The 19,129-nt window shown below is 45.6% G+C and overlaps 1 protein-coding gene across 8 annotated transcripts in view; it reads right to left on the reverse strand.

Annotated features, from left to right (window-relative positions):
• PNPLA8 (patatin like domain 8, phospholipase A2) overlaps positions 1 to 19,129 on the reverse strand; it is a 440,884-nt gene that overhangs the window by 129,838 nt on the left and 291,917 nt on the right. The window lies entirely within an intron of this gene.

The raw sequence follows: 19,129 nt of genomic DNA on the forward strand, positions 1-19,129 counted from the left end.
GTGGTCTACAACCGTCATCAAATACTTCGGTATTCATGTGGGGAACGATTTACTATCACTGGCTCACGGAAATATGGAGCTCTTACTAGCCAAAACAATGCTCGACTGAAAAAGGGTTGCACCTTAAGCTTTCAGCACGGCAGAGATTACAGAGTCAAAATGGTAACAGCATTCTGATTTATTCCCACAATAAATGTTACTTGAATTAAAGAACAAGAGCTGCAGGTGAGCTGACCCCTCCAGCAGACATCCCAGACAGTTGCGCCTCCAACCAGGCATACACAAACACAGTGCCCATCGCTTCCCTGCATGCAGCACCGCGCATTCGCAACAACACTGAATCATTTGGCAAGCCGGATCCTGTACATACTCTCCCCGCCTTGCCCCCCTTCCTTACTTCTCCCCTCCCTTTACTCTCCCTTCCTCCCTGAAATGTCTCTTTTGTATCCCGAGAGGGTGCAACTGTTGAAACGGGGGTTCTCTACACAATGCAGGTTCGGTCATCATTTATCCACGGAAGCCTGGTCTCTGGCATTTTGTGCAGTTGATTATAGTGTCTGTGTTCTCTAAAGGAACCCCAGTGCTGCACCGTGTCGAACCTCGCCGTACCTTACTGTGCTTTCTTAACGTATGCTCCTCGATGCATTTGTGCCTCTCTTGTTGACACTGTACTGTTACATTTTCAATTAATAAATGTTGCACAAAAATAAAATAAATTATTCATGCTACTAACTGCATATTGGCAGCTAAACAGGGGAACCACAATTTAATTTCCTTGCAATGGGCAAGTAAAGGTCGACATATTTCATGCACAAGGTAATTACCAATACCTTAGGGTGCGATTTTTTTTTAACTGAGTGAAAATTATATCATATTCAAGATTTGACTAACAAAATAGAGAATTACATTCAGAATCTGTATTTACTGCACCAGTTTCCCCATGCAACAGAGTTTTCCTATGTTTTTTTATTTGCAGTTTTATATAGCGCAAACTGGACCCAAAGGTATCAGAGCGCTTTACATGAGCACCAGTATTATAACAGACTGACACATTCATTTTAGGCATGGGGAGATTAAGTGATTTACGCAGAATGACAGGCTGCTTGAGCATCCCTCCAGCTTCAAAGTCGGTCGCTCTAGCCGTTAAGCCACATCCTATCCCCTATGTTTTTACTAGCAAACTTGGACAGGTTTGACCTTCTGAAAGTTGTCAGTGAAAAACTGTGGGGGTGTGGTGTTTACTGCAAAACTCAAAGTCTCAATCCCTGTGCAAAAGGAATGATTTCTTACCTGTAATCAAAGTTCTCTCTCAGGAGAACCTCCACTGAAGTCATAAGCACTGAATAGTCTCGCCCACGTGCAGGGATCACGGAGCACTTTTTCATAATATGTCTTCTTAAGTGTGTATGTCATCTTTCTTCAGGATGGACTTTAGAAACACTAAGTATATTGTGCAGCCTATAAGGAAGGCTATAATGGCCAATTTCCTCAGATTGCATTTATAAAAGAGTAATGAATACCAATGTATATATACATTCAAGCCAAATACTTTGGTAGAATGCTTAAATCTCTTTCACAAACTCTTTTTAAAAGGAGAAAGATGAAGGAAAAGAGAACAGTGTAGTCCTATAGGCTGCCATTTAATAAATGCAAAAACAGCGTCTGTGCCTTTAAGGGCCCAGAGACCACCAGTTTCCCATCATGCCCAGCAGGTGGCAGTTGCTTCAGTTCTGTTTGACGCGATGTGGCAGTAACAGATAGGTTCAATAATCACGTCTGTTGTTTTACCGGGGAGGCGGGAGGGTTGCTTAGGACTTCAATGGAGATTCCCCTGAGAGAGAACTGGTATTACAGATAAGAAACCATTCCTTCTCTCTCCATTGATAGGCAAAAGCACTGAATAGAGTAGCAAGCCGATCCTCACCAAGAGCAGTGGAAAAGACAAAAGAACGATCGACAAAATCAAGCAAATACTTTTTTCAGGGAAGCCTGTCCTACTTGAGCATCTGTTCTACCATTTGATTCCAAAAAATAATGTTCGATAAACGTGTGAACGGATCTCCACATAGCTGATTTACAGATTTCAGCTATCTGGACATTTCTCATTGAAACAGTAGTAGCCCGCTTTCACTCTAGTGGAGCGTGCTTTAGGTCTACCAGAGAAGACCTTATTTACCTTCTGATAGCATTATAGATGCAAGATACTATCCATTGGAATATGGACTGCTGGGAAGTGGCTAAACCTGTACGGACCGGCCCATAGTTCACAAACCACTGGTTTGACTTTTGGATATCTTTTGTCTTCTCCAGATAAAACTTTAAGACTCGCCTAACAGCTAGAGAATGGAGAGTCCTTTCAGCAGGTCTGGAAGGGTGCTGAAAGAAACTAGGTAAGGAAATGGTCTGATTTACATGAAAGTCCAAAATAACTTTAGGTAGGAATTATGGATGATTCCTCATACCCACCTTACTGGAATACAACACGTTGTATTGTTCATGGGAACATACAGTCAGGATTTCGCTAACCTTATGTGCTGATGCGATCTCTCCGAGGAAAGCAGTTTTCCAAGAGAGATGTTGCAAGGGCAATTTGTGAATGGGTTCCAAAGGACAGTGCATGAGAAATGAGAGTACTATATTGAGCTCACAGGGAGGAGATGGATGCCTTATGGGAGGAAAAAAATTTCTCAAACCCTCTAAAAAATATCTGATAGCAGGAATTTTGAAAAAAGAGGTATGTGAAGGATATTTTGTGAAGGCAGTAATTGCTGCCAAATTAACTTTTATGTAAGAAAGATTATTTGCCAGAGTTAGCCAAATGAAGTAAGAATGGAAGAGTCGCATCTTCTTGGCTGGTTTTTGAATTCATGTTCTTGTTGAAACACCAAATGCAAAATCTCTTCCATGTGAATGAATAGGCTGAACGTATTGAAGGTCGTTAAGCCTCCTTGAGAATGGTCATACATTCTTGTGGAAGGTTCAGATGCTCACACTCAACTAGCTCAGGAGCCATGCTTCCAAACCTAAAGAGGAGCGGTTGGCGTGAACAATCTGGCCTCCAAATTTTGTGAGAAGTTCCAGCCTGCACTGCAGCTTGAGATGTGGACACTTCGATCTGTGGAGAAGGTCTATGAACCACCATTGATGTGGCAACTCTGGGGCAATAAAGGTCATTCTGGCCCTTGAGTAAGACAGCTTGATGAGACCTGATGGGATCAGGGTGATCAGCGGAAAAGCGTAGAGAAATTTTGCATGACCAGTCGATCCATAGGGTATTCCCCAGTGTCCAAGGTTGGAAGTATCCCGATGCAAAGGCTGGGCATTTTTTGTTTTTGGCAGTGGTGAAAAAGAACAAGTTACTTACCTTTGGTAACGATGTATCTGTAAGAGACATATACAGTTATAGATTCCTTACCTTTAGAATTAACCCCAGGCGTTAGACTGGATCTGGAGAATTTTTTCGTAGCAATACCTGTGCGCGTCGGTAGATAGCGTCGCACGACTCCGTGTCCGTCGACGGCGTCGTGGCCACCGGGATGACGTTGTGGTGTCTACTTAGACACAGCCCCTTCGCGCTGATGTTAGTTATGACATGACTTTCCACATCAGAAGCGCAGAGCCATGCAAGACATTGACCACTGGTGCACATAACCAGGGCCCTAGAAGGAAGTCCCTATCCCTAGAAGTCAGTTCGCAGAAACGGGGAGGATGGGTTGGGTTGTAAGGAATCTATAACTACATATGTCTCTTAAAGATACATCGTTACCGAAGGTAAGTAACTTGTTCATCTGAAAGAGACTGTAGTCAAAGATTCCTTACCTTTAGAATAGATACCCTAGCAGTGCAACACCCGGTGGTGCGTCTGCAAACTAAGTTCACACAAGGAAGTCCTGGAGAACAGAACAGCCGAAAAAGCTGTCTCTGGACTTGGCTGTCCAGGCAGTTGTGTTTTGTGAACTTGTGCAGGGATGCCCAAGTGGCAGCTTGGCAGATGCCAATCAGTGGAACTCCACGTCTCAAAGCAGTAGTGGCTGCCGTCGCCCTTGTAGTGTGGGGGCGTATTCCTACTGGAGGTTCTTTTTTCGCCAAAGAATAGCAGATTTTGATGCATAGGACAACCCATCGAGAGATAGTACATTTGTAAACGGCCCAATCTTTCTTGGCGCCCACATAACCCACACGGAGAGTTGATCGTCCACATGAAATCTTTAGTTCGGTCAAGGTAGAAGCACAATGCATGTTTTGGGTCCAGATGGTGAAGTCTCTTCTACTCTTTGGAAGGGTGTGGAGGCGGGAAGGAGGTGGGCAATGTGACCTATGTGGAAAGAGGTAACCACTTTGGGTAGAAAAGAGGGCCTAATGCGAAGGACCACTTTGTCCGGATGTACAGCAAGAAAAGGACACTTGGAGGACAGAGCCTGAACCTCACTGCGGACAGAGGTGATGGTGAGCAGGAAAGCAGTCTTTAAAGTAAGAAGACGAAGAGGACAATGATGTAGGTGCTCGAAGGAAGCACACATATGATAAGCAAGGACAAGATTCAAGTCCATTTGGGGCATTACAAAAGGCGAAGGAGGAAAGAGATGAGTAATGCCCTTCAGAAATCGTTGTACAATAGGAGACTTGAAAAGAGAAGGCTGATCAGGAAGGCGAAGAAAAGCCGAAATGGCCCAAAGGTAGCCTTTAAGGGTGCCCAGAGCAGAGCCCTGCTGGGCCAAAGATAGAACGAAGAGGAGAACTTCTGAAAGAGGGGCTGAAAGGGGATCCACAGCCTTTGCTGTACACCATGCCTCAAATTTGTTCCATCTACAGGCGTATACCGTTTTAGTGGGGGGACGCCTGGCTGCCAAGATGATGTTACAGACTTTGGGAAGAAGGTTAAAAGCTGTCAACTGTCTCCGCTCAATCTCCACGCAAGAAGGTGGAGGTTGGACAGGTTCTGCTGGAGGACCGTCACCTGCTGCTGCAAAAGAAGATCCTCCAGAAGAGGCAGTCTGATCGGAGGACCGATGGCCATGCTCAAGAGCTCTGGGTACCAGACTCTTTGTGCCAAGTCCAGAGCCACAAGAATGACTTGGGCCCGGTCGCGCTTCATCTTCTTCAGCACTCTGGGTAGAAGTTGTACAAGCAGAAAGGCATATAGGAGGCCGCAACTCCACTTGTGACAAACAGCGTCGCAGAGCGAGTGCCGCCTTGGAAACTCCAACGCGCAGAACAGCTGACAATGCGCATTCTCTTCGGCGACGAACTGATCTAACCAAGGCTCTCCCCACTGCTGAAAGAGACCTTGCACCACCTCCGAGTGAAGAAGCCATTAGTGATCCATCATGCACCGGCGGCTGAGTTCGTCTGGCCTGGCGTTCAGGTAACCTGCCAGGTGTTGAACCACCAGGGATATGCCATGATTTTCCAACTATGTCCACAGGCGAAGAGCCTCTTGACATAGGGTCCATGACCCCACCCGCCCTGTTTGTTGCAGTACCACATGGCGGTGGAGTTATCCGTGAACACCTGCACTGCTCTTCCTCTGACAGAAGAAAGGAATGCCTTCAGTGCAAGACGGATCGCCTGCAGCTCCAGAAGGTTGCTGTGGAGCCCAGACTCCGCCGGAGACCAGAGACCCCTGATCTCTGCCTCTCCCATGTGGCTGCCCCATCCCAGGAGTGATGCATCTGTCACCACTCTGAACTCTGGTTGGGGAAGGGAGAGGGATCTGCTGTTGACCCAATCCTGGTTTGTGAGCCACCATTGCAACTGATGTGCAGTCCCCTCCGAGATCTGGACGACATCGGAAAGATTCCCCTGATGCTGTGCCCACTGGAACTTCAGGTCCCACTGCAGAGCCAGCATGTGCCATCTGGCATGATTCACCAGCAGGATGCAGGAGGCCCTGAGGCCCAGCAGCCTCAAGGTCATTCTCGCCGAATTCCTGGATAGAGGCTGAAACATCGGTATCATTGCCCGAATATCCCAGACTCGTTGCTCGGGAGGATAGGCCCGAAACTGCACAGTAAACAGAACTGCTCCGATGAAAAGGAGCTTCTGAGAGGGAATCACGTGCGACTTCAGCACGTTGATAGTGAACCCCAGCGAATGCAGGAGGTCCGCCGTAGTCTGGAGGTCGAAGACTACAGCCTGGGGCGAGCCCGCCTTCAACAGCCAGTCGTCGAGATAGGGGAAGACTGGAACCCCTGATCTGGGCAGAGAGCTGCGACCACTGCCATCACTTTCGTGAACACCCAAGGGGCGCTGGTAAGGCCAAAGGGTAGCACAGTAAATTGAAAATGCTTGTGGCCTACCGTGCACCGCAGATTAACGCCTGTGGCCTGGCAGGATGGGGATGCAGAAAGAGGCGTCCTGCAAGTCCAACGCTACCAACCAGTCTCCGGGATCGAGGGCAGAGAGGACCTGAGCCAACGTGAGCATTTTGAACTTCTCCTTCCGGAGGAAGCGGTTGAGGGCCCTGAGGTCTAAGATAGGACGAAGGCCTTTTTCCTCCTTGGGTACCAGAAAGTAGTGGGAATAGCAACCACGACCTGCTTCTGGCACAGAGACCTGTTCAATAGCTCCCTTGGCCAAGAGAGCTGTAACTTCCTGGCGGAGAAGGGCCAAGTGATTCTCCGACATGCAATGGAGTGCTGGTGGCATGGAGGGAAGGGTAGTCTTGAAGGGGAGGAAGTAGCCGCTTCGGACTATCTTCAAAACCCACCTGTCCGACGTGATGTTTTGCTAATGGGGTAGGTGATGACGAATCCTGCTGCCCACTGGCCTCTGGTGGCCCTGAAAGGTCAGACTAGGAAGGTTTGGAGGCTGCTGCACAGGTGGGTATGGGTGGACTGGCCCACCCACTGGCCCCCAGACCCGCTTCGCTGGGTCCCACGCGCAGGCCACGCATAGACTGGGTAGCTTGCATGGCCCTGTGGCTCGATTGGGTGGAACGTGGTGGGTCACCCCTTCCGCAGCCACGAAAGGGGCAAAAGGCAGACAGCGTGGGGTGAGAGGTGGCCTCAAGGCCCAAGGATCTGGGCGTAGACCAAGAATCCTTGAAGCGCTCGAGTGCCGAGTCTGCCTTGTCACCAAACAGATGACGGCCATCAGAGGCCATGTGCAAAAGAGTAGATCGGACATCCCCCGAAAAACCGGACGTCCTCAACCATGATTCAGGGCTACCGACGTGGAAACCGTTCTGCCCATAGAGTTGGCGGTATCCAGCCCACACCTGATGGTGAACTTAGCTGCGTCTTGACCCTCAGCAACTGCGTAGGTGAGCACGGCTGGGCCTCCTCCGGGAACTGTGGCAGCACTTGCGCAACCGTATCCCACACCGCATTAGTAGAACGACCCAAGAGGCATGCGGTGTTCCCCGACCGCAGCCCTAAGCTGGTGGAAGAAAAGATCTTCCCAAGGTGGTCCAGATTCTTGGATTCCCTATCTCGGAGAGCAGTAGGGAATGCACCTTTAGAGGACGAGGCTTGGACCACCAAGCTCTTGGGGGTTGGGTGTTGGGAGAGGAAAAGTGGGTCGCACGGGGCTGGGCGGTGGCGTCAGGCAATCATCCTGTCCACAGGAGGCCCTGTGCTGGCTATCAGCCACTTCCTAGTCATCTGTGCTTCGTGACACAATGGCCTGGATCTTGTTCCCCCTGCTTGTTGAGATAGTACATGATTGTCAATTTATCTGTCTAAACAAGCAGGGATTGTGTCTTGAAGGGCCGGAGAAAAGTCTTCAATGCTATGTGAACTGCTCGTAACTCGAGGATATTGATGTGGCAAGTCATCTCTCTTGAAGACCATGTTCCCTGGATTTTAAGGTGATCCCTGTGCGCTCCCCATCCTAACAGCGAGGCATCTGTTACTATGGTCTGGGAAGGGACATCATAATTAAATGGCATCGCTTGAAGCAGATTTGCCGGAAAGCACCACCATTTCAGAGACTGCTTTGCACTGGAAGAGAATGTGATCTTGTCCTCCCAATTCCACGTAAGTTGGTCCCACAAATCTTTGAGACATTCCTGGAGAAGTTGCATGAGGTGACGGGCATTCAGGGTTAGAAAGATACACAAAGCCATCAAGCCGAGAATGGATGACACTGTTCTCACAGTGGGGTGAGAGACTTTCATGAGAGGGTGACACTTCAGACGGATTGATAACAATGACTCCTCCGAAGGACACATTCTTGCTTGAGTGGTGTCGATTAAGGCTCCCAAGTAATGCAGCGTTTGGACTGAAGTATACTTTGACTTGGTGTGATTGATATGCAGACCTAATTGTTGGAGAAGAATTGCTGGTCAACTGGTATTGCAGTTGGGCTTCTTGAGGTGTTGACACCTTGATGAGCCAGTCGTCTATATACAGGTAGACAAAAACTCCGAGCTTTCTAAAGTGTGCAGCTACCACTGCCATGCACTTTGAGAAAATTCTGGGGGCTAACTTGAGGCCAAATGGAAGCGGTGTGTACTGGTAATGATCTTGACCTACAACAAACCTCAAGAATGTGCGATGCTTAATGGCTACAGGGACATGAAAGTACTCATCTTGGAGGTCTACTATTGAACACAGCCAGTCTCCTTGGTGTATCTGGGAACAGATCTGGTGTAGTACTAGCATTCAAAGTTTTTCTCTTCAAATCCATTGTTGGCTAGTTACAAATCGAAAATGGGTCTGAACTCATTTCTGGGAGCTTTCTTTTTCACCAGAAAAAAATGGGATTAAATCCCAGAGCCCCTTGTTTGGGAGGAACGGTCTCCAGCACATGCTTTTGCAGAAGGATGTTTACTTCCGAGCACAACATCTGTAGATTGTTGATTGGATGGTTTTGGTGGAATATTTGTCGGACTGGTGAACCTGTGACAAAAACCATTCCGAACAAAACTCAATACACAAGCATTTTTCGTGATTGTGTGCCAAACTGTTAGGTAATGAGAAATACTTCCCCCTACCAGAGTGGGTAACGGAAGAAGGGCGAAGTAGAGATTCATTGTTTAGAGCCTGCTGCAGGCTTTGCCCCTGAGAAGGCTGTTGGGTGGCTCTTCCTCTGGGCTGACAACATTGCTGCTGTTGATAAGGTCCCTGCATTTGGTTTTGTTGGCGACCCTGGTACCAGTGAGGTGTTTGCACACTCTGGGAGTTCTGTTCTTTCTGCTTTTCGAGACCTACTGCCTTAAGAATTTCCATTTCAGACTTTGTCTGGGTAATTTCGTCATCCGTATTACTGACGAACAGTGTGGATACCGAGAATGGAAGAGTAAGAATTCATTGCTGGGATTCCTGTTTAAGGGCTGTAAGGTGTAGCCATGAATGCCTTCTCAAAGCCACACCGTGGCAGTATTCCTGGGCTGCAAGTAATGATGAGTCAGCAGCAGCATTAGTGTTTAGGTTGGAGCCAATCAAGCCCTAATTGATCACTTCGAGGAAGTCCTCTCTTTTATCTCAAGGGAGGTTGTTTGCTCATTTTTGTAAAGACTCCGACACCCTACAAGGCTCTATCATATCTGCCCAGGAGAGCAGATGCACTTGCTGCCTTCATAGGGGTGGCAGCTGTACCGCAAACCTTACGCCACACAGAGTCCAACTTTTTACTCTCCTTGTCTGATGGCACTGTAGATGGAGTGATGGAATGTTCTCCTAGCTTCCAGGCTGACCAGAGAATCAGGGGATGGGTCAGAGCAGAAAAACAGTGGGTCCTGCTCTTGAGGTCTGTACTTCTTTTGCAGCCTCGACAGTGCAGATTTGGTGAAGGCTGGGGTGAGGAACAGACCCATTGCTGGTTCTAACAGGCCTGGAAAATAATGGCACAGGAGGGTTAGACGCTGATCTGTGGTGAAGCACCTCGAAAATGACAGATTTAGATGGTGCATGAGGTGACGGGCATTCAGGGTTAGAAAGATACACAAAGCCATCAAGCCGAGAATGGATGACACTGTTCTCACAGTGGGGTGAGAGACTTTCATGAGAGGGTGACACTTCAGACGGATTGATAACAATGACTCCTCCGAAGGACACATTCTTGCTTGAGTGGTGTCGATTAAGGCTCCCAAGTAATGCAGCGTTTGGACTGAAGTATACTTTGACTTGGTGTGATTGATATGCAGACCTAATTGTTGGAGAAGAATTGCTGGTCAACTGGTATTGCAGTTGGGCTTCTTGAGGTGTTGACACCTTGATGAGCCAGTCGTCTATATACAGGTAGACAAAAACTCCGAGCTTTCTAAAGTGTGCAGCTACCACTGCCATGCACTTTGAGAAAATTCTGGGGGCTAACTTGAGGCCAAATGGAAGCGGTGTGTACTGGTAATGATCTTGACCTACAACAAACCTCAAGAATGTGCGATGCTTAATGGCTACAGGGACATGAAAGTACTCATCTTGGAGGTCTACTATTGAACACAGCCAGTCTCCTTGGTGTATCTGGGAACAGATCTGGTGTAGTACTAGCATTCAAAGTTTTTCTCTTCAAATCCATTGTTGGCTAGTTACAAATCGAAAATGGGTCTGAACTCATTTCTGGGAGCTTTCTTTTTCACCAGAAAAAAATGGGATTAAATCCCAGAGCCCCTTGTTTGGGAGGAACGGTCTCCAGCACATGCTTTTGCAGAAGGATGTTTACTTCCGAGCACAACATCTGTAGATTGTTGATTGGATGGTTTTGGTGGAATATTTGTCGGACTGGTGAACCTGTGACAAAAACCATTCCGAACAAAACTCAATACACAAGCATTTTTCGTGATTGTGTGCCAAACTGTTAGGTAATGAGAAATACTTCCCCCTACCAGAGTGGGTAACGGAAGAAGGGCGAAGTAGAGATTCATTGTTTAGAGCCTGCTGCAGGCTTTGCCCCTGAGAAGGCTGTTGGGTGGCTCTTCCTCTGGGCTGACAACATTGCTGCTGTTGATAAGGTCCCTGCATTTGGTTTTGTTGGCGACCCTGGTACCAGTGAGGTGTTTGCGCACTCTGGGAGTTCTGTTCTTTCTGCTTTTCGAGACCTACTGCCTTAAGAATTTCCATTTCAGACTTTGTCTGGGTAATTTCGTCATCCGTATTACTGACGAACAGTGTGGATACCGAGAATGGAAGAGTAAGAATTCATTGCTGGGATTCCTGTTTAAGGGCTGTAAGGTGTAGCCATGAATGCCTTCTCAAAGCCACACCGTGGCAGTATTCCTGGGCTGCAAGTAATGATGAGTCAGCAGCAGCATTAGTGTTTAGGTTGGAGCCAATCAAGCCCTAATTGATCACTTCGAGGAAGTCCTCTCTTTTATCTCAAGGGAGGTTGTTTGCTAATTTTGGTAAAGACTCCGACACCCTACAAGGCTCTATCATATCTGCCCAGGAGAGCAGATGCACTTGCTGCCTTCATAGGGGTGGCAGCTGTACCGCAAACCTTACGCCACACAGAGTCCAACTTTTTACTCTCCTTGTCTGATGGCACTGTAGATGGAGTGATGGAATGTTCTCCTAGCTTCCAGGCTGACCAGAGAATCAGGGGATGGGTCAGAGCAGAAAAACAGTGGGTCCTGCTCTGGAGGTCTGTACTTCTTTTGCAGCCTCGACAGTGCAGATTTGGTGAAGGCTGGGGTGAGGAACAGACCCAATGCTGGTTCTAACAGGCCTGGAAAATAATGGCACAGGAGGGTTAGACGCTGATCTGTGGTGAAGCACCTCGAAAATGACAGATTTAGATGGTGCATGAGCATGCATCAGGATATTTAATTGTGATGTGTCTCTTACCAGCACCTCCTGGAAGTTGTTATCATCCACTGGGGAGACCCTTGGCTGAGGAGAATCAGCCAGCATCTGCTTGTACTGAGGGAAGGAGAGGAAGAATAATGGGTCAAACTATGTCTAGGCCTTGTCCGTGACCTGGACCTGTACCTAGATGCATGGTGCCGATGTGAGCGTCTGGAGGACGACAGAGATGAGGAGCGCCAGGACCTGTGGCAATGGCTGGAGTCGTGAGGATGATGGTGAGATCTGGAGCGCAATAGTCACGGTAAAGGACTCCACAGGTTATGGTTGTGGAAGAGGTATTAGCGCTGGAGGTGGAAGAGGCACCAGAGGAGGAGGCGGAGGAAGCGGAGATGCTGCTAGAGGCATAGGAGAGTCTGGTAGCACTCTAGGTGAAGACCGAGAATAAACCCTGGAGTACTCAGAGTCCGGGGATGATGGTATACGTCAGGGGTCTCAAACCTTTTCTGTGCTGAGAGCTACTTATGTTCAATCAAACGCAGTGAGCTACGAATATTATTAGTGTTGTATATTTTCAGTGTTGTTATATGTATATTAAATGAAGCAAAAGCTTTCTAATTTAATAAGCTGGGCTGCACACAGATGAGCTACTCAGAGGTAGCAGGAGAGCTACCGTAGCTCACGAGCTACTGGTTGGAGACCCCAGGTATAAGCCTTTGCCTTGATTTTTTTTACCATTTCTGCAGTTCTAGAAGGTCTTGACGTCGACACAATCCTTGACGTTGACTTTCCTCTATGTCTCGATGTCGACTTTTATCTATGCCTCAATGTCAACACACTCTTTGATGACATCTCTCTTCAACGTCGACCCATCCCTGAACAGTGAACATGTAGGTATGGTACCTTGCCTCGAAGTAGACCTGGAATGATGTTGTTTTGGGGTTTTGCTTCTCGTTTTTGGATCTCCCACTCCTGGCATCCTCATAGGAAGGTGGAAGAGCCCTGGTAGAGAACTGACCCCCTCCTCGCTCTCTCTATGTCCCACTTTCTGATTGCGCCTGCTGCCTGCGTCGCTCATCTGTACCATGGAGGTGAATCTTCTCCCTTTCCCTCAGGGCAAGTCTGGAAAACTTCCTGCAGGGACATGGTTCTCAGGAAGGCAGATGATACAGACATCATGGGAGTCTGACTTGGCCTTCTTCCTTCCACAGGCAGGACACGTGTCAAATAAAGATGGAATTATTTGACCAATGAGAAAAATGAGTTAGAAAAATACGGAAACACTGGGACAGATGAAATCCATTGAGTGAATCGTTTGTCAAAAATTTCCTATAGAGATTTTTGATGAAAAAAGGACAAAAACGCCAAGTTCAGTGCTCCAAGATCATGTCACCATGAGCTAAAAAAAAGATCTGAAGCAACTGCCACCTGCTGGGCATGATGGGATACTGGTTGTCTCTGGGCCCTTAAAGACACTGACACTACTTTTGCATTCACATAATGGCAGCCTAGAGGGCTACACTGTCCTTTTTTCCTTCATCTTTCCCCTTTTACTAAGGGTTTGTGACAGAGATGTAAGCATTCTACCAAAGTATTTGGCCATAAATTATATATATATATTATCTACTGGCGGTCGCCAGTAGATAGTTATAGTTAGGACCGTGTTTCCATAGGAAATCCGCAACATTCTATTTGGAATAACTTTTGCGTCGATTGACGAATCCTCGCGAAATTTTCAAAATAGGTGGGGCGCTCCGCTCCGCTCCTTCCCTGAAAGTCTCCGGGGGATTCGTCAAGCGGGGGCTGAGAAAAAGGGGTTTTCCCCAAAACGCGTTTTCCCCATGCATTTTCCCATAGGACCTTTAGTCCGCGCTACAGCCCGAACGGCTGAACAGAAAACCTTGAAATTTGGCAGAGAGGTAGTCCTCAGGTCAGGGATGTGCCTTTTGCAGGTCTGGTGTAAATCTGTTCAGTATTTTCTGAGAAAATAGCATTTAAATGCATATATATATCTAGAGGCGCGCACTGTGCGCGTACGGTAAGCGCACCCTGCCGTGCACGAGCGCAATTCTGATTGGTTGTTAGATCTTAGTAAACATTCGAATCGGTCGAAACCAGGAAGTGTCGGCCGCCATTTTGTCTCTCGCAGTCCAAGGGAGGTGAAAAATAAAGGTGGAGAACATGAAAAGGGGGCAGGGTAGACAGTTCCTGACCCCCTAGCCATTGTCAGGGGGTCCCCAAAGGACCCCCAAGGGCCATAAATGTTTTGAATATTTTTACGAAAAATCGCGGAGTGCGCTTACCGTGCGTGCACGGTAGAAACGTGAAAATTACGCGAACGGCGTAACGTGGGCGTGCGGTGCGCGAAGCGTACCGCGCGCCCACGGTACGCGCACGGTGAAAAACCTTAAAAAAAAAAAAAAAATTGAAATAATAATTACATAACTTAGCATTTAAAAAACCGTACAAATTCACTGAAAAAACCATAGGTTTCACACACGTTATAGTTAGGAATTAGCATTTAAAAAACCTTGCAAATTCCCTTAAAAAACCATAGGTTTCACACATGTTATAGTTAGCTGGACATTGCCCTCGTAAAAAACCAATGAAATTCCCCCGTTATAGTTGGTAAAGGGAACTATAACTCACGCGACCGCAATCCACTGCTGATGACGTCAGATATTACATCACTGATGACATACGTGTCTTTCTGTAAAATAAATATTTATTAAATATGTATAGCTAAAGGTTAAAGGAAAGAAAAATGGGTAAATAAGTGAATAAATACAGTGAAGTAATATCTGACGTCATCAGCAGTGGATTGCGGTCGCGTGAGTTATAGTTCCCTTTACTAACTATAACGGGGGAATTTCATTGGTTTTTTACGAGGGAAATGTCCAGCTAACTATAACATGTGTGAAACCTATGGTTTTTTAAGTGAATATATATATATATATATATATCTATCTATATATCTATATATATATATATATATATATATATATATATTACCTACTGGCGGTCGCCAGTAGGTAGTTATAGTTAGGACCCCTTTTCCATAGGAAATCCGCAACATTCTATTTTGAATAACTTTGGCGCCGGTCGAAGAATCCTCGCGAATTTCTCAAAATAGGTGGGGCGCTACGCTCCGCTCCTACCCTGAAAGTCTCGGGGGGATTCGTCAAGCGGGGGCTGAGATAAAAGGGGGGTCCCAAAACGCGTTTTTCCCATGCATTTTTCCATAGGACCTTTAGAACGAGCTACAGCCCGAACGGCTGAACAGAATTACTAGAAATTTGGCAGAGAGGTAGTCCGTAGGTCAAGGAAGTGCCTTTTGTAGGTTTGGTGTAAATCTGTTCAGTAGATTCTGAGAAAATAGCCTTTAAATCAATATATATATCTGAGCCCGCTTACGGTACGCTTACCGTACGCTTACCGTACGCGTACGGTGGCGTGCGCGAGCGCGATTCTGATTGGCTCTTAGATCTTAGTAAACATTCGAATCGGCCGAAAACAGGAAGCGGCGTCCGCCATTTTGTCTCTCGCACTGAGTGTTATTTATCAAACATGATGCCCAAAAACATGTTACGGGGCTGTTTTGACAACTCCCTCCCACATAGTCATGTTGAGGGAGTCCCCAAACATCCCCCAAGAGCAAAAACGGTTTTATTTTTTTTTCGGCAATTTCGCCGAGTACGCTTACCGTACGCTTACCGTAAGCGTACAGTAAAAAATAGAAATAAAAAAAACACTATCCACACTTACCCAACCCCCTGTGCTTTTGGTGGCCGTAAGCCACCAAATGTACAGGGCTTATTACATCAGTAAAAAAACTATATTTTGGCAACATGAAATTATAAAATCGAAATAAAAAAAACACTATCCACATTGACCCCACCCCCTGTGCTTTTGGTGGCCGAAGGCCACCAAATGTACAGGGCTTATTAAAGTTGATAAAAACCGTGCACGGAACGCACTGCGTTAAGTGGGCGCGCACGCCTCGAATGGCGTAAAGTAACTTAGCATTTAAAAAACCGTACAAATTCACTGAAAAAACCATAGGTTTCACACACGTTATAGTTAGGAATTAGCATTTAAAAAACCTTGCAAATTCACTGAAAAAACCATAGGTTTCACACATGTTATAGTTAGCGGAAATTTTACTGATAAAAAACCAATGAAATTGCCCCGTTATAGTTAGTGCTGGCAACTATAACTCACGCGACCGCAATCTTCTGCTGATGACATATGTGTCTTTATAAAAAAAAATATTTGTAATATATGTATAGCTAAAAATGTATGGAAGAAGACATGGGCAAATAAGTGTCTAAATACAGTATTAGCATCAGCAGAAGATTGCGGTCGCGTGAGTTATAGTTGCCAGCACTAACTATAACGGGGCAATTTCATTGGTTTTTTATCAGTAAAATTTCCGCTAACTATAACATGTGTGAAACCTATGGTTTTTTCAGTGAATATATATATATATATATATATATATATACACACACACATACACACACACACACACACACACACACACACACACTGGTATTCCTTACCCTTCTTCAAATCTGATGAAATTGGATATTATAGCCTTCCTTAAAGGCTGTACAATATTCTTGTCTTATGTTTTTCTACAGGCCTTACTGAAGAAAGGCGAACATCTACACTTAAGACGACATATGAAAAAGTGCTCCGGGATCCCTGCACGTGGGTGGGACTATTCAGTACTTAGGACTATAAATGGAGATCCCCTGAGAGAGAATCCTATTTGCAAAGGGATTGGGATTTATCCCCATCTTTCAAATCAGAGCCAAAGCCATGGAAACAGAGAGAAAACAACAAGAGTTGTGCTTTTTCAGATATAAAATATAATGACGTATAGCAGTTAGTATAAAACCTTCTTTGTTTTGAACTGGAGATTTTTAAGTAATGCAAAAAGTGCTTCTCTTGCCAGGTTCTGAGTTACATGTGTCATTTTTGGAGTATCTGGTTATATCCAATACTTCAATATCAATATAATTGTTTGATGATATTAACACTTGCTGAACAAATATGGCATCTTCAAACAAGTTTTAAACAATTCGAAATTGTATTGGGCACAGTGCCCCAGTTTAGCAGGGTACAAGTGCAACAGATTTCAAGAGTCTCTACTAAATCATGGCTATATCACTATCTCAGAAAAAAAGAAGTATGCATTTGTTTTGGCATACAATACTGCCTTCATAATTCCTCACCTTTAATAAGAAAATATGCTGACTCAGCCCTCTCCCTTACCATCCATAAAACGGAAGTACTCAGGAAGAGCTAATCTGCAACCCCTTGCTAAAAGGTCCTCATTTAATTTTTAAGGTAAGTGCTGTCTCTATCATATCTCACTTCAGTGTTTGGGTGTACTGCCCTCAGCTTAATATAAGTAATACACTTTCATTGTCTGGGGAAGCTGTACAACATAGTCTATCTCATGCCACATCAAACCAAAGGCTATACAAAATGCATTTTAGCGGATCAGTAATCAGACTCTTACTACAGAATGGAGTCTTATTACCATTCACATCTCACTTGCACACACTCAACAAGCACACGGGCTGTCAATGCAAAGGTCTAGCTGTTACACCTAAGTCGAACTCTCCTGAAACAGAAAAATGGTATACTCAGTACTGTCAGCCTACAGATATATAGTACGCTGCCCCCACCACCCCATTGCAACATCTCAGAACATGGACAGTAGTCTCATGTCTCTTGACATGCCCTTGAAGGTCATGGAACATGTTCTGGACCTTGGGATCACCATGGACAGGCCTAGGCCTCAGCAGCCACGTTAGATTAGAGTGTTAGCTGGGTAAACAACAATCAGGATAGCAGTTTCACATCCAGCTGAATCACTGAGGGCAGGGGTACAAACCAGTTTACCATACAGGGAACATAACAAAGCATCTAGAGGAATCTTACCATTATGCACTGTGACTTTTCCTCTCAGCAAAATCCCAAAACTCCTCTGGATGGGAGTAGCGCTGTCCATCCTCCCACTGATTCAGGATTGCCTGGACACTGCGAAGGGGCCATGAGCCATTAATTAAATGTATATATAGAGAAGGGACAGAGAGTGTTGGCAGTGCAACAGTACAAAGCCAAGTCAACACAGCTCTGCCTCAGTTCCCATCCAGCTCCTGTAAATCCTGCCTGTGAAACCGTACCAAACGTCCCCTACAATTTTCCCAATAGACACCAAAGGGGTGCCTGACTCCAAAAAGAGACACACAACCTGAAATGAAAAGTTGACTGTTGCAGCTGCGCACTAGCAAAATTGTGTCTGCAAAGGGAGAGATGGTCTGAGATGATGGTAGCACATCCTCTGAGAGCTGGCGACTGACACAAGGAGTAAGTAGAGCAGCGAAGCCCTGTATGAGCATTTCCCTCATGAACTCCCTCTCTGTGCCTTATGAGCATCAGGCAAATGATGGCTAGCGTCGAGAAGCAACGATTGGGCATACAAGACTCCCTCAAACTCTGATGTGAGGATTACAATCTTAATTTGGTGAATTAAGTGATACCTCATCTTTGCAAACTCCAGTAGCAGAATACATAAATAGCTCCAGACCACCCCCAATTCGTATCAAATGATTTAAATAATTGTCTGACATATCCCTATCAACTATTTAATCTGTGTTGCCTACACACGTTGTGGCTCTGGCCTTTGCTTATCAACTATTCTGTTATACTTATGACCCTCCATAATTTTATTAGCTCAACCCCCAAATCTTATATACTGCTCTGTACATTCGATTCCCCTTTCTTCAGTATTTTTCTCTGTTGTAAAAAACATATGATGAAAAAAAGAAAAATAGACGTCTTTTGCAGAAGTAATATTTGGCGGGTTCTGATAGTAATTCCTTCAGTTATGATTCAATATTTGCTGCGTCCAGAGTAAATTTACTTCGAGTCAAATCCTTTTAATTACCTATTTTAGATGCAAATTCTGACACTAATTATTCGGAAAGTTACAAAGACTAAACACATCATCCACAATTTACCAGTTAGTACATATTATCGTGAATTAAGCTTATACGCCTTCCAATGTTAAAATGTCCACTTTATAAAGTTTATAGGTAGGTGAAGAAAAGAAAGAGGCAGATACGAAGACCCAAACTGATATTGGGGATCTACTGATCTATACATAACTCTATTCAAAGCACATGAAAAATAAGTAAATATTTATGCAGTGTGGGGGATTGCCACACTTAATAACGAAACATAATTATACATATCCAAAGAGAAATTTGATGGTTGGTCTATGTGGCACCTTGATGTAAAAAGATTCTCAGAAGAGTTAAGGCTGCCTGCTCTGTGCTACAGCTACCAAGAGCTGAGCACTGGGTTCAAATATTGAGACCCAACAGGAACTAGAAAGGAATAGTGTCATTATTACTTTAAGAGGCCTA

Source organism: Triturus cristatus, chromosome 4_1 (genome assembly GCF_964204655.1).
Source record: "Triturus cristatus chromosome 4_1, aTriCri1.1, whole genome shotgun sequence".
Lineage (NCBI taxonomy): Eukaryota > Metazoa > Chordata > Amphibia > Caudata > Salamandridae > Triturus > Triturus cristatus.